The 12668-nt window shown below is 37.7% G+C and overlaps 1 protein-coding gene across 1 annotated transcript in view; it reads right to left on the minus strand.

Moving 5' to 3' along the window:
* OSBPL5 (oxysterol binding protein like 5) overlaps positions 1 to 12668 on the minus strand; it is a 165725-nt gene that overhangs the window by 71175 nt on the left and 81882 nt on the right. The gene's annotated exons all lie outside the window — the stretch shown is intronic.

Below are 12668 nucleotides of genomic sequence, written 5' to 3' on the forward strand. Positions count from 1 at the left end.
TGTGAACTGCAGTATATGATGGTGGGGAACTTTTTTTATCTCCATAGACTGAAAGAAAAAATAATTGGGTTACAGCCCTGCACAGAGCCTTAATGTGGTTTGTTTACTATTACTTTATTTATTCTATTTTATATGTACAGCCGCCCATCTCACAGCTGTCACTGAGCAACTCACAACTATTAAAAACAACAACAACAAGACTAAATATAGCAAAACATAGAACTGTATATACTATTAAAACTCAAACACAAAACATAAACACAGGAGATGAATGAAGTCAAATCCCATTCATTATAACCACTGAAAAGGCTCATCAGTCCTACAAAACTACCAAGCATGATGGCACTCTCCCTAAACAATGTCGGCTGGCGGCCCCCAGGGGGAGGGCCTTCTCTGTGGGGGCTCCCACACTCTGGAACGAGCTTCCCCCGGGTTTACGCCAAATACCTGACCTTCGGACATTTCGTCGCGAACTCAAGACTCATCTTTTTATCCGCGCGGGGCTGGCTTAAACTGGGATTTTAATGTTAAATTTTATTAATTTTAAACGGGGTTTTTTAATATGGTAAATTTTAATTACTGGGCTAATTTAAATAAGTTTTTTAAATCGTATTTTAAACTTGTATATTGTATTGTCGGTTTTATTATGCCTGTACACCGCCCTGAGTCCTTCGGGAGAAGGGCGGTATAAAAATCAAATAAAATAAATAAATAAAATAAATAAAGGTCAGAATAATAGAAGCCACTTTTAAATTCCAGGTGGAATAATGCTCATTAAGAATTTTCATTTTATAAAATACAGATAAAAAGAAAAGAAAAAAGTGCAAACCCCCTCAAAAAACCTAAAGTATAAATGACTTCCTACTTTCTTAATAGATAACTACAATCTTATTGCTACAATCTTAATGTATCTGCTAACTGAGAAATTTGTTAAGTGACTTTTGTCCCTTTATACGACCTTTCTTGCTACATTTGTCAAGGGAATCATTGAAGATGTTAAATTAGAAACATGATTGTTAAGTAAATCTGGTTTCCCTATTGACTGCTTGTCAGAAGGTTGCAAAAGGTGATCACATGACTCTGGGACACGGCAACCGTCATAAATGTAAGTCAGCTGTCAAGCATCCGTGTGTAAATCACGTGACCATGGGGATGCTGCAATGGTCATAAATGTGAAAAATGGTCATAAGTCAGTTTTTTCAGTGCCATTGTAACTTTGAACGGTCACTAAGTGAACTGCTGTAAGTCGAGAACTACCTGTAATCTTGCTGCAGGTACTACAATATATACACAAATCTACCATGAGTTTTTTTCTAATTCACTGACCAGGAATGGTTTTCCAAAGGTCAGATTATCCAGGCAGAAAAGAGTCTCTTTGTCGTGTCCCACTCCTCCGCTGACGGCCGGGTCAGGGAAATCCGAATCAGGCTTGCCTCTGCAGCTCTGCCCAAAGTCCTAGCAAAGTCCTCAGAGCAGGCAGGAGACCAGTAAGTGACTTCAGCAAGATAAGTTCGACTTTGCCTGACTCAGAGACTGCCAGAAAGCAGATCCTTTATATAGGCCATGGGGTGTGGCTCCATGACTCAGCACTCATTAAGGCCTGCCCCTCCCTTCCTTCTGTTGCCTCCGCCTATCCAATCTTCTGATGCGAGGGTCACTCCAATCAGCTGTTGTTGGAAGTAAACTTTCCTCAGGCTCACATGCTGTGGAGGAGGGGGAGGGGTCTAGCTGCTCCGTTTGCCTGGGCATGGAGCCAGGGCTGGGGCCAGGGGATGCTCCCTCCTCTGCAGCCTGCTTGGGCATGGAGCCAGGGCTGGGACCGGGAGGTGCCCCCTCCTCTGCAGCTTGTCTGGGCATGGAGCCAGGACTGGGGCCGGGAGGCATACATTCCTCCGTGTTCGGGAGCAGATAAGCAGACCCCGGCTGCGGTGAGAGCGGACAAGACACAACACTCTTCCTGGATCCCCAACAGATGACATTCTTTAGTGAATAGGACTTGTAAAACACCTTTCCTGTCAGATCTGATGGGATATGGGTAGATCCAACCTGGGAAAGAAGGTTGCTCAAATATCCCAGTGCTATGCCATTATGAATGGTAAATTCATAAGGATTAGTGTTATGGGTGAAATCCATTTTCCAGAAAACTACTTTTGTATTGCCAATTCTGGAACCAAGTTTTCAGTGAACTGCAAAGTGTGGGTTCCTAACTCACATGACCCAACAGACCTTTCCAGCCACCACATTTGCTCCGAGTAATTTAGTGGGTTGGCACTCAGCAGTCAAAAACACAAGGACAGGAAGCTCTAGCAACACAGAAGAGAGCCAGGTGACTCTGGTCTTTTGTGTAAAAACCATATTACAGGGATCGGCGGAGGGGGGAAGGGACTTTAAACCATTTAATTTTACAGAACATCACTGCTATGTGGATGTAAGGATTAGAGTCTCCTCAACAAGTCAAAAATTCCCTCATGTGCAAAGTCTAGATTCCAGGAGGCAACAGCACCCCGTTTTGCTGCCCTTTTTATGGAGTCTGGAAAAGATAGGATCTAAAATTCTTCATAGTGCTCATTTCACAAAAAATATATTCCATTAATTATATAAAGATGAAGGCTCCCTTCATTAAGAAGAGCTCATTGTTCAGCCTCTGGATTGTCTAGTGGGGAAAGAACTCAGCTTGTCCTGCAATCAAAATGTCATAGTAGCAAAACAAAGAGGATTTAGACATTAGTCTCACTCTTCAATCTCCAGATTTAAAGTTTAGGCAAAATGTCTTAGGATTCTTTTTATTATTATAGTATTCAATGTCAATTTGTAACCAGATTGGTTTAGATACACTCAAACAAGATAAAAAAGGAAAAAAGAACAAAATGCAAAGCAAACAAGAATATATTCAAAACTATATTCAGTAGAAAGAGTAAGAAGGAATAAGTAACCATACTGACATACAATCTCAAATCTAAGCTAATTTCATTACATCTTAGTGCTGAACACAACTATGGTTCTTCAGAAATAATTTTCTCCTTGATTAATTAATGGCTAGTTTTACAAATTACATTGTGATATAATGCCTTTCATTTGATTTTGACTTCTGAAATGTGTGAACTCATTGCTGTATTTTAAAAATTACGTTTTATGTTTCTGAGAGTTGAAAAGACCCATTCAATTGCAGCTTGATGAACAATAGTTAAGCAAATGGTAGAATAACATACCCCCTAAAGTATCCAAGTTAAAAAAACTAATTCTATAAAGAAAGAAGTCCTACTGAGTTAACAAGGCTATGACAGTTCAATTTCATTCCTAGTTATTTGGAGAGACAACTCCTAAAATTAAATGGAGCTTGCTTTTCTAACACGAATAGGATTTCCCTGTTAAAAAATCATACCATTTTCTTTCAATACCTCTTATGTTGTATTTCATTTTAGCATCTTAAAATTTATTTAATAAAACATGTACATATGTTTTATTCAATAAGACCATTTCTGGATACTCTATTTGAGTATTTCATAAAAGTAGGGCTAATAACATGGTTTGCATACAGACTTCAAGCATCTCTCAATGCTGCTTTCTGCATTATTATTAATATACTTTATTTCTTCTATAACAAGCAGTAATCATATTTATTTCATTTTATAGTGTACAGTTAATAACAGTATTACAGTTTCAAGCTATCCGGACATGATATGATGGTAGAATATACACACAACTCTAAGTCTGGCTGACAACACTGAATTCACTGGCAGGAATCACCGGAGGTGAATTAATGTCTACTTGTGAAATAGATGGTTTCTAAATAGTTCTTAAGAATTCATTTCTAGACCCAAAAAATGCCCCCATCACCCAGATATGTGGCTGCAGGTTTCAGGTATTTGAACAGGTGATTGCAGTTCTGTTCCCGCAGTTTGGGGTAAAAAGAAATGGAGTCATTTGGTTTTAGCTTTGGATCTCGCTTTAAAATTGATACAACTTGCTAGACTTTTACACTGCCACTGTTTCCAATTCTCAAAAGCAGTTTGAAGATGATAGGTCAGATAACTGAAGCCTGAGATGTGGGAGGCAGAATGAGGCAAGAGTTCCTAAAAATGGAGAAACCACTTAGCCTCAAACTTGGAACCATTTCCAGAGATAAACAGAAAAGTTTCCTCCTCTTCTGCCACCTAGTGGCTGCCTAAATTTCTGAAATCCCAGATCTGGTAATCTTAATACAAATGCATCACTAAAAAGAAAACACCAGCTATGGTGCGATTTCAAATAAATCTTCAGTCGAATCAGAAAAACAGCACTACATTTATCAATACTGAGATGTCATGTGACTGTACAGTTCAATGCTGAATCTGATTGGGCTGCAAACTCTTATTGCGAGTATCCTCAGCAATTGCGTAACAAAAAGACACTATTCTACCAATAAAGAATATGTTGCCCAATATGTTGTAGCCCAGAGTTGAAATGAGGGGTCCCTGATGCTCTCTGAGCTTGGTTGTGTTTTTGTTTTTGTTTTTTTGTTTTTGCAGATCATTACCCAAGTTGTTAACATCATCAGTGCTGATGATGTTACCTAGTTTGGATAGGTATCACTATTCTGCAAAAACAGACCTAGGCAGCTACCATTTCAGCTTCAACTTCTCTCATAAATGTTCTGTTATAGAAAGCCAATCTCAAACTAAATTTAACACCCAGGCTTCGGTTCAGATCAACAGCAGGAATAATAGGCTCGCTTTTATTATAGTTTACTTGACTTAACCCACTTAAAATGGTTTAATGCATCAAGCTACAAAATGGTTTTTAAAACGCACTAAAGAGCTACAATTGAGACAATCACATTTTAGTCTAGCAAACTCATGAGATATATTTCCTCCACCCTACTCCTGATAAAGCTATTTAGTTAAAAATAAATAAATGGGATAAATGTATTCTTTTACTCTTTCAGAGCATACAAAAAGCAAGTTAATGAATGGATAAGATTTCATAAACAAAGTCACTTCTCCATTTTATATTTTGCTAATCTAACTATCAGATGGAAACATATTGACCTTGGCTGCAACGTGAATGAGGCTGGTTGCATATGCTGACAATTGCTGGTTTCATGTGTTCTCTGCATTTGTTGTAACACCCAGTATTTATCAAGGAGATCTTGACCTTCTTTCGGGAGGGATTTATTTAGTAAATTTGGTGTAGTGGTGAAGGTAGAGGCCTAGAGGCTTAGATACTGTGAGTTCAAGGCCTCCCTTAGGCTTGAAAGCAGGGGTGAAATCTACTTACCTTCCTTACTGGTTCAGAAACGCATGCGCCCCGCGCGCGAGCAAAGTGTCACATGCACGCACACACCCTCTGTGCATGCGCAAAACCTTTCTGCACATGCGCAAAGGGTACAAAACACACTACTTCCTGGTTGAAACCAGAAAGTAATAACAGCTGGATGGGTGGGCGGAGCCTCGCACCACGATTATTACTGGTTCTCCGAACCACCAGGCAAGATCGCTACCGGATCAGGTGATGGTCTGAACCGGGAGCGTTTCACCCCTGCTTGAAAGCTGTCTGTGTGACTTTGGGCCAGTTACTCTCTCTTAGCCCAACTCACTTCACAGAGGTGCTGTTGAGGTGAAACTAGGAAGCAGGAATGTATGTAATATAAAAAGTAAAATGATATGATGGAAAAACCCTCATCTTCCTCCTTTCCTGAGATAATTTGATGCAAATGGAGGCCAACACCAGCTACAAAACTGGCAGCTGTGACATCTCATTGCTCTGTACAATAATAAAAATAATAATAAGCAGCAATGTTACATTGGAATATCTGCAAGAAATACTATTTGCCTGCAAGCAAGAATTGATGGTTTATGAAACAGACAAAGTAACAGAAAACGAAGAAGCTAAAATGCTGTAGAACTAAAGAATTCAAACAGAGAAGCACCTGACATATAACACTCCAGACTTGATCACTGTCGATAAGAAAGACAATGTTTGGATAAGGGAGTACCTGGAGATAGCAGAAAAGTAGAGGAAGAATTGGAGAAGATAACAAAACACCTGCAAATAGAAGTAGAATGACTGTGGCAAAAGAAAGCAAAAATGGTACCAATAAGACTAGGCACTTTGGGTGCAACCTCAAAACAACCGAAGCACCACTTGAATCCTTTTGGGAACTACTTTTATTTGGGTGAGAGATGGTATGTGGTTGAATCATACCCCACTCCCTTTTTTCTTCTTCTGTTCAATTGTGTCTGATTCTCAAAGATGGCATGGACAAGTCTCTGCAGGTTTTTTAGCAAAGAAATTTTCACAAGTGATTTGCCATTGCCTCCTCAATAGGGCTGTGACAAATTGACTGGCCCATAGTTATCCAGCTGGCTTTGTGCTTAAGGAAGGACTAGAACAGGGCTGTCAAACTCGTGGCCTGTGGACCGGATGCATCATGTGCTGGCCACACCCACGCCTGATTTAGCAAAGGGGGAAAAAAGTCCCAATACGTCATGTGATGCCACTGTGACAACACAAGTTTGACACCCCTGAACTAGAACTCACAGTCTCCCAGGTTCTAGCTTGATTGTTGAGGACCCAGATTGTTGTGGGCAATATGCCGATGCTGTAAACCGCTTAGAGAGCACTGTAAAAGGACTATGAAGCAGAGGTGAAATGCTCCCAGTTCGGACCAGATTTCCTGATCCGGTAGCGATGGCGGTGGGTGGTTCGGAGAACCGGTAGCAAAAATCCCTGCCCTCCCCCCGCCCATGCCCAGCTGAGCCGCGCGATCATCAGAGGGTTTTTTTTTTTACTTTTAAAAGCATTTTTTCTTCATCCAAAAAAATGCTTTTAAAGGTTAAAAAAAAGCCTCTGATGATCATGCGGCTCAGCTGGGATTGTAAGAACCTTTTAAAAGCATTTTTTTCGGCCGAAGAGGTTGTAGAAAATATGCTTTTAAAAGGCTCCTCTGGAGATCCCAACTGAGTTGCCTGATCATCAGAGGCTTTTAAAAGCATTTTTAACAACCTCTTTGGCCGAAGAGGTTGTAGAAAAAATGCTCTTAAAAGTAAAAAAAAAAAAAAAGTTGGTCGCATCCACCCAGTCACATTATCACCACCACCACCAAGCGACGCCCACAGAACTGGTAGTAACAAATTTTACATTTCACCCCTGCTATGAAGCGGTATATAAGTCTAAGTGCTATTGCTATTGCTGCTTCCCTTTCCCTCTATTTCTTGCTTTATTTCAGTGAGAGGTTCAATGGAAGGACATAACATATATAGATGGCAACATATACAGGTTGCTAAATCATAAAACCCTCAGAATCATGTAATGTATTTGGAACCTTCTGAATCACCTCACTCCATTTAATGGTAAAAAACCAGAAACAGATCACAATGAAAGCAATCAAGTAATACTCGGAATAATTTGATTTTAAACTGAATTTTCACAATGATATTTAAAAATTACTCTTAATGCTGTGAGGATTTTTTTTTTTTTTAAGTAGACTAGAGACTACTTGCATGCATTTTTTAATTGCTCAAAAAAGCTATTTGGATGTATTTATTTATTTGAAAAGATTTATATACCTGCCCATTTTTTACAAACCTGGGCAGCTCATGACAATATACAAAATTTTTTTTAAAAAAAAAACCCCAAAAATTAAAACTTTATAGAACAAAGGTGGCATAACACTGTCGCCCCAGATATACTGTGTTGAGCCTAATCCCCATCTTGGTGCAATGGCTGAACAGTATTAATTAACTCTGGTTAATTTAATACTGTTTTTTAAATTAATTTTCTTCTATATCCCCATGCTATCACCTCTCCTATCGTATTAAACTGCAGTGCAATTCCTGCATACAAGTAGTCATTCAGTTACAACCACAATTGGGACTGGAACTTCCCCTGATAAGTGGTGTGGTTAAGTGAATCGTGCTCAATTGTACAACTTTTTCTGCAGCGGTTGTTAAGCAAATCATATGGTTACATGAATCCAGCTTCCACTGGTGACTCTGCTTATCAGAAGCCCCTGAGAAGGTTGTAAATGGTGACTACATGACCCAGGGATGCTGCAACCACTATAAATAAATGCCAGTTGCCAAACACTGCATTTTTATAATCTTACTGCAGGGGATGCTGCAATAGTCACTTTTTTTCAGCACTGTCATTAAACGAATGGCTATAAATCAAGGATTACCTGTAGTGCACAAAACTTCCCAACCACATGAGTCTTCAATTCCTGTAAACACTGAATCAGTACGCTGACAACATTTACAAACCCAGATTACTGGGCATACTGAGTTTATTTTTATTTTTGAAAATACCCATAATTATTTTTCTTCCTTGCGGGCGGGGGAAAGAATTAAAAAGTTAAAGGCAACTTGCTACTCTGAAAGAAAAATGCAAAGTTAATTTCCTTTCCCCATTAGCAAGCAAAAATGCTTACTTCCATCATCCATTTATACCTGACCACCCTGTTAGCAAGATTCTAATCACCATATGGGATTTTTGAGATTAGGGCTCATAAATAAAGAAGTACTGCTTGCACACAGTTGGGATTTGAAAGAGCTATGGAGCATAACACAGGAAGGGATGAAAGCAGAACTAGGGGTGCATCTTTTTTTTTTTAAACTGTGGGCAATTGAAGCGAGAAAGACTGACTAAAATCATAGAAGGCAGCCTGACCAATAGGAAAAAAAAAAATGCTTTCAAAAGATTTTCAAGTGAAAATTCACCACTTAGCCATGACCTTGTCATGTACAGTGTCCATGAACTTGGCTGTATTAAAAAATGCTGTAAAATCAGCTTGTCAATTTATAGCTAGAACCACTTGACTCTGTAAATATTATTTTTGTAAGTCTTTGATCTCTTAGTTTGCCAGTCGGTACCAAGAGAATAACTAATCTAAGCAATGGAGCATCACGTGTAAAGTTTTCACCTTCAGGTACTGGATAAATAATATAGAAACCATAAAGGGTAAGCCAGACTCCCCAATAAAACCGTTACATCAGCCTCATATGCTTAGGTTGTTTCCTTCCTTCCTTCCCTTCCTTTTCTCCCTCCCTCCCTCCCTGTCCACTGCTGGCTTTCAATATTATTGCCACACATTTAAAAGCAGAGATGCTCTACTCTTCATTCAAAAATAGGAGTGTTAAAGAAGCACTACCTTAAAAGAAAACCAAATACTTCTTGCTTGGCTTTCTTTCATCTTTTTTGTAATGCAATCATTTAAATGGGTCTAGGATCTGTTTCTTGAAACCATGTTCTCCAACTTGTTCTTCCAGTTATGTTCCAGGGATATTTGTTCTAATTATGTCAGATTTCCACAGAATAATTATTCATTACGCAATGAGACATAAATGTGGCTACTCCTCCTTGTGCATAGTAACACTCCCTGGAATCAACTTATTAATATTTTGCAGTACTTAATAGTAAGGTTCTAGTTTCACACATGAAGCAAAGGTAATGTTCTCTGTTATTAAGAATTGAAGGGAATAGATGGGGTTTTTTCCCTACTGTTCTTAACAAGGATCCTTTACTAAAATATATGTTTACCCAATGTGTGAACACAGCCATTGTAGTCTGAAAACCATGATATAGTTCAGTGTTATGTACAATTCCATGGTTTAAAATACAATTGTTTATTGGTTTCTGAATACACAAATTACTAGGATTTTAGCGTGGATGTTTTTACCAGTAACAGTGTGTGTGTAGTTAGTTAGTTAGTTAGTTAGTTAGTTAGTTAGTTAGTTAGTTAGTGATGGGCAATTTTTGATCCTACTGTATTACTAGCATTCCTCATCACTTGTAATGTTAGCTGGGATTATTGGGAGTTGAAGTGAAATATCTTTGTGATCAAGATACTCAGCACTAGGGAATGAGTAAGTATCAGTAAGGTTTTATCTGTTTCAAAGGCTCTTAATCAAAAAGAATCACAGAAACCATAGCAAGGTATTAAATAGAGGCCTTGTCCAGTGTTCTTTCAAAGATGTTAGATTATGGCTGAAAAAAAAGCATATGTTTTCTAGCTGAAATAAGAGCCCTCTTATTCACATCTCTTTTTGGCTTTGGGAAAAGGCAAATGGATTCACAACTATTTAAAGAAACATGCAAATAGCAGCAGAACCCAACACTGCCTTCATTTGACAGTATCAATCTGACAAAATGCTAAATACCTGTTAGGGCTTGAAGTACCTGCATTGCAACAGAATTTTTAACTCGCATAATTAAGATGCTTGCCTGAAGGAGGCTACTGAAATTTACTTGGATTAGAGACAATTTAATCACATTAGCCTCCCAGAACGTACTAATCTAGCAATTCCCCCCAAATTAACAATTTGGTTGAATTTACATACTTGCTATATTAATTTAAAGATATTGCCAGGGTTCAGTTACTCATCCCACAGTTCAAAGTGTTTACTCAGAAATTCAGTTCAAACATAATGATAAACCCTAAAATAATTTGATTTTGTTTCAGTGTATGGTATGAACCCAGCCCATTATGGTATTTTACCCAAGGTGCGTGTCCAGTTTATTCAATAAAACATGCTTAGGCAAACATGGCTTAATGCACTATATGAACCCAATTATCGTGCAATGATTCATAGAAGGCAATACATGAATAATAAGTGAATATAAAATACAGCTTGAATGAATACAGGTGACCTCTCTGCCTCTCCAGTACATAATAAAAAGTTTTAATTAATTATTTTGACACCACAAGGGTATATATTTGCGTATTATTTTTCATATGTAAGACTAAGATACAGAAGCTGCATGTCCTGGCAACTAAGTCATTATGATAAAAAAAGGAGTCAATTAGTACTATCTGTCAAAATGATACTCAATTAGGAAACTGGTATTAACTTGTTCTCCTGTCAGTTCCAAGCTTCTGTGTTTTTCTTTTCTATTTTGTTATACATATTCCTTGTTTCTGAGGCAGAAACAGTGGTGGGTGGCTACCAGTTCGGGCAAACCAGTAGCAAAGATAAGTGAAACCCACCACTGGGCAGAAACAATATTTTGTCCAAATAAAGTGGTAGTGTTGCAGCAAAAATTAATAAAGTATACTATTGTTTATAAGTGAGCCAAAATACAGCATTGTTAGTGAAAAAAGTGACACTCTTTTACTACCTTCTTTTTAAAAAAATTAGGAAATAAATAACTGAGCAGGCATGAAAAATGTAGGAATATACAGTATTCAAAGTTTTCGTTTTACAAAGGTATAGCTTCATAAATACGTTGTTACTTCATCCAAAAATCATTGCTTTTGTACCTACAAATTATTTATCAAAGAATTAGAGAGGATGGCCTATCTTCTTAGCAATTCTCAATCTCCTTTCTTAAAAATTAATCTTTCATTAGTCCTGATGCTATAATAAAGGGGCTGTAGTTTTCCTGTTCTGTTATTGCTCTTGCAGAAGCTCTGGTATTCAATTTTGTGGCAGTAGTTCTATCATTTTTATTATTTTTATTACAGTTATAAAAGTCATAAGACTCAGAAAAAATATATAGAGTAAAATAGTGCCTGAAGGGAAAAACTGAACAATATACATTAATCAGAGTTGGAATAAAACAGATTTAGTTTATAGGTTGTGCTAAGCAAGTTCTCCAACAATTGCTCCTTTTTTGCAGAGTAATGCACAAATGACATTCTAAAATTCTCCACCAAATTTTTAGGCAGTAAAATTCAGATTTTTTCTTTTTTTAAAAAGGGAGACATTCTTGAACAAGAACAGAATCCCCTCATCCACCCCACCTCCAGAAATGACAAAAATCCCCCTGCAATGCATTCACTTACAAATGCAAAAAACAATTTTTATGAAATCTGTTTGCTGAAAGAGAAAAACTTCTATTGCTATAGATGTCTCAAGCGATTTGAAGCAACTACCGCTATTAGAAAAATGGCACCACCCTTTATGAAAAGGAAAGTATATCTATTATACAGAGTATTTTTTACTTCATCCTTAAAACAAGAAGTACATGGGCTGCTCAGAAATGGTAGTTCCATATTTGAAAACCTGAGTGATCACAATGTTTTCTTTCTTTCACCTCAGAGTTAATCCCTACTAATTCGCTTCCTCACAATAATAGGAACAACAACGATAACTACAAAAGTCTCAAAAGATGCTTTTGTTGCCAAAACATGACTGACAGACAGAAAGCAAGCAGGCAGAGTGAAGGCAAGATTTTCTGGTTATTGTAGGTGGGGGAGGGGGAAAATACCATAATTACTTTAATATTTCTTCCCAGATTGTTGTTCTGTGATTTATTAGTTTTTTAGTATGAGAAGTGATTTCTAAACTGCCACTAAAAGTCTTTGCTTAACGAAGGGAACATTTTTGTCTTGATATTTGTGAAAGTCAGTCTATTTCTAAAGTTTAGGAAAACCTTATGGTTCCATCGAAGATTACATCTTAAAAATAAAGTTTGTGGAGTATATCATCATCACCACCACCACCACCATCATTTTTCATCAACTTGCTTGATAAAATGTCACATGATCTTCATAATCATCATTACATAGTACCCTTTGTGGACAGACCATAACTTTGTACAATAATAATCTACAATCTACAAGGGAAATGCAGCTAAGAAACGAGGACTTCAAACATTGACTGGAAAGTAAACAAGGAACACACACAAATTGTTACTCTTAGATACCTGTTTTAATAATAGCATAGGATACTGAAAAAATGCCAAAAACA

This window comes from Ahaetulla prasina, chromosome 1 (assembly GCF_028640845.1).
Source record: "Ahaetulla prasina isolate Xishuangbanna chromosome 1, ASM2864084v1, whole genome shotgun sequence".
NCBI classification, from domain to species: Eukaryota; Metazoa; Chordata; class Lepidosauria; order Squamata; family Colubridae; genus Ahaetulla; species Ahaetulla prasina.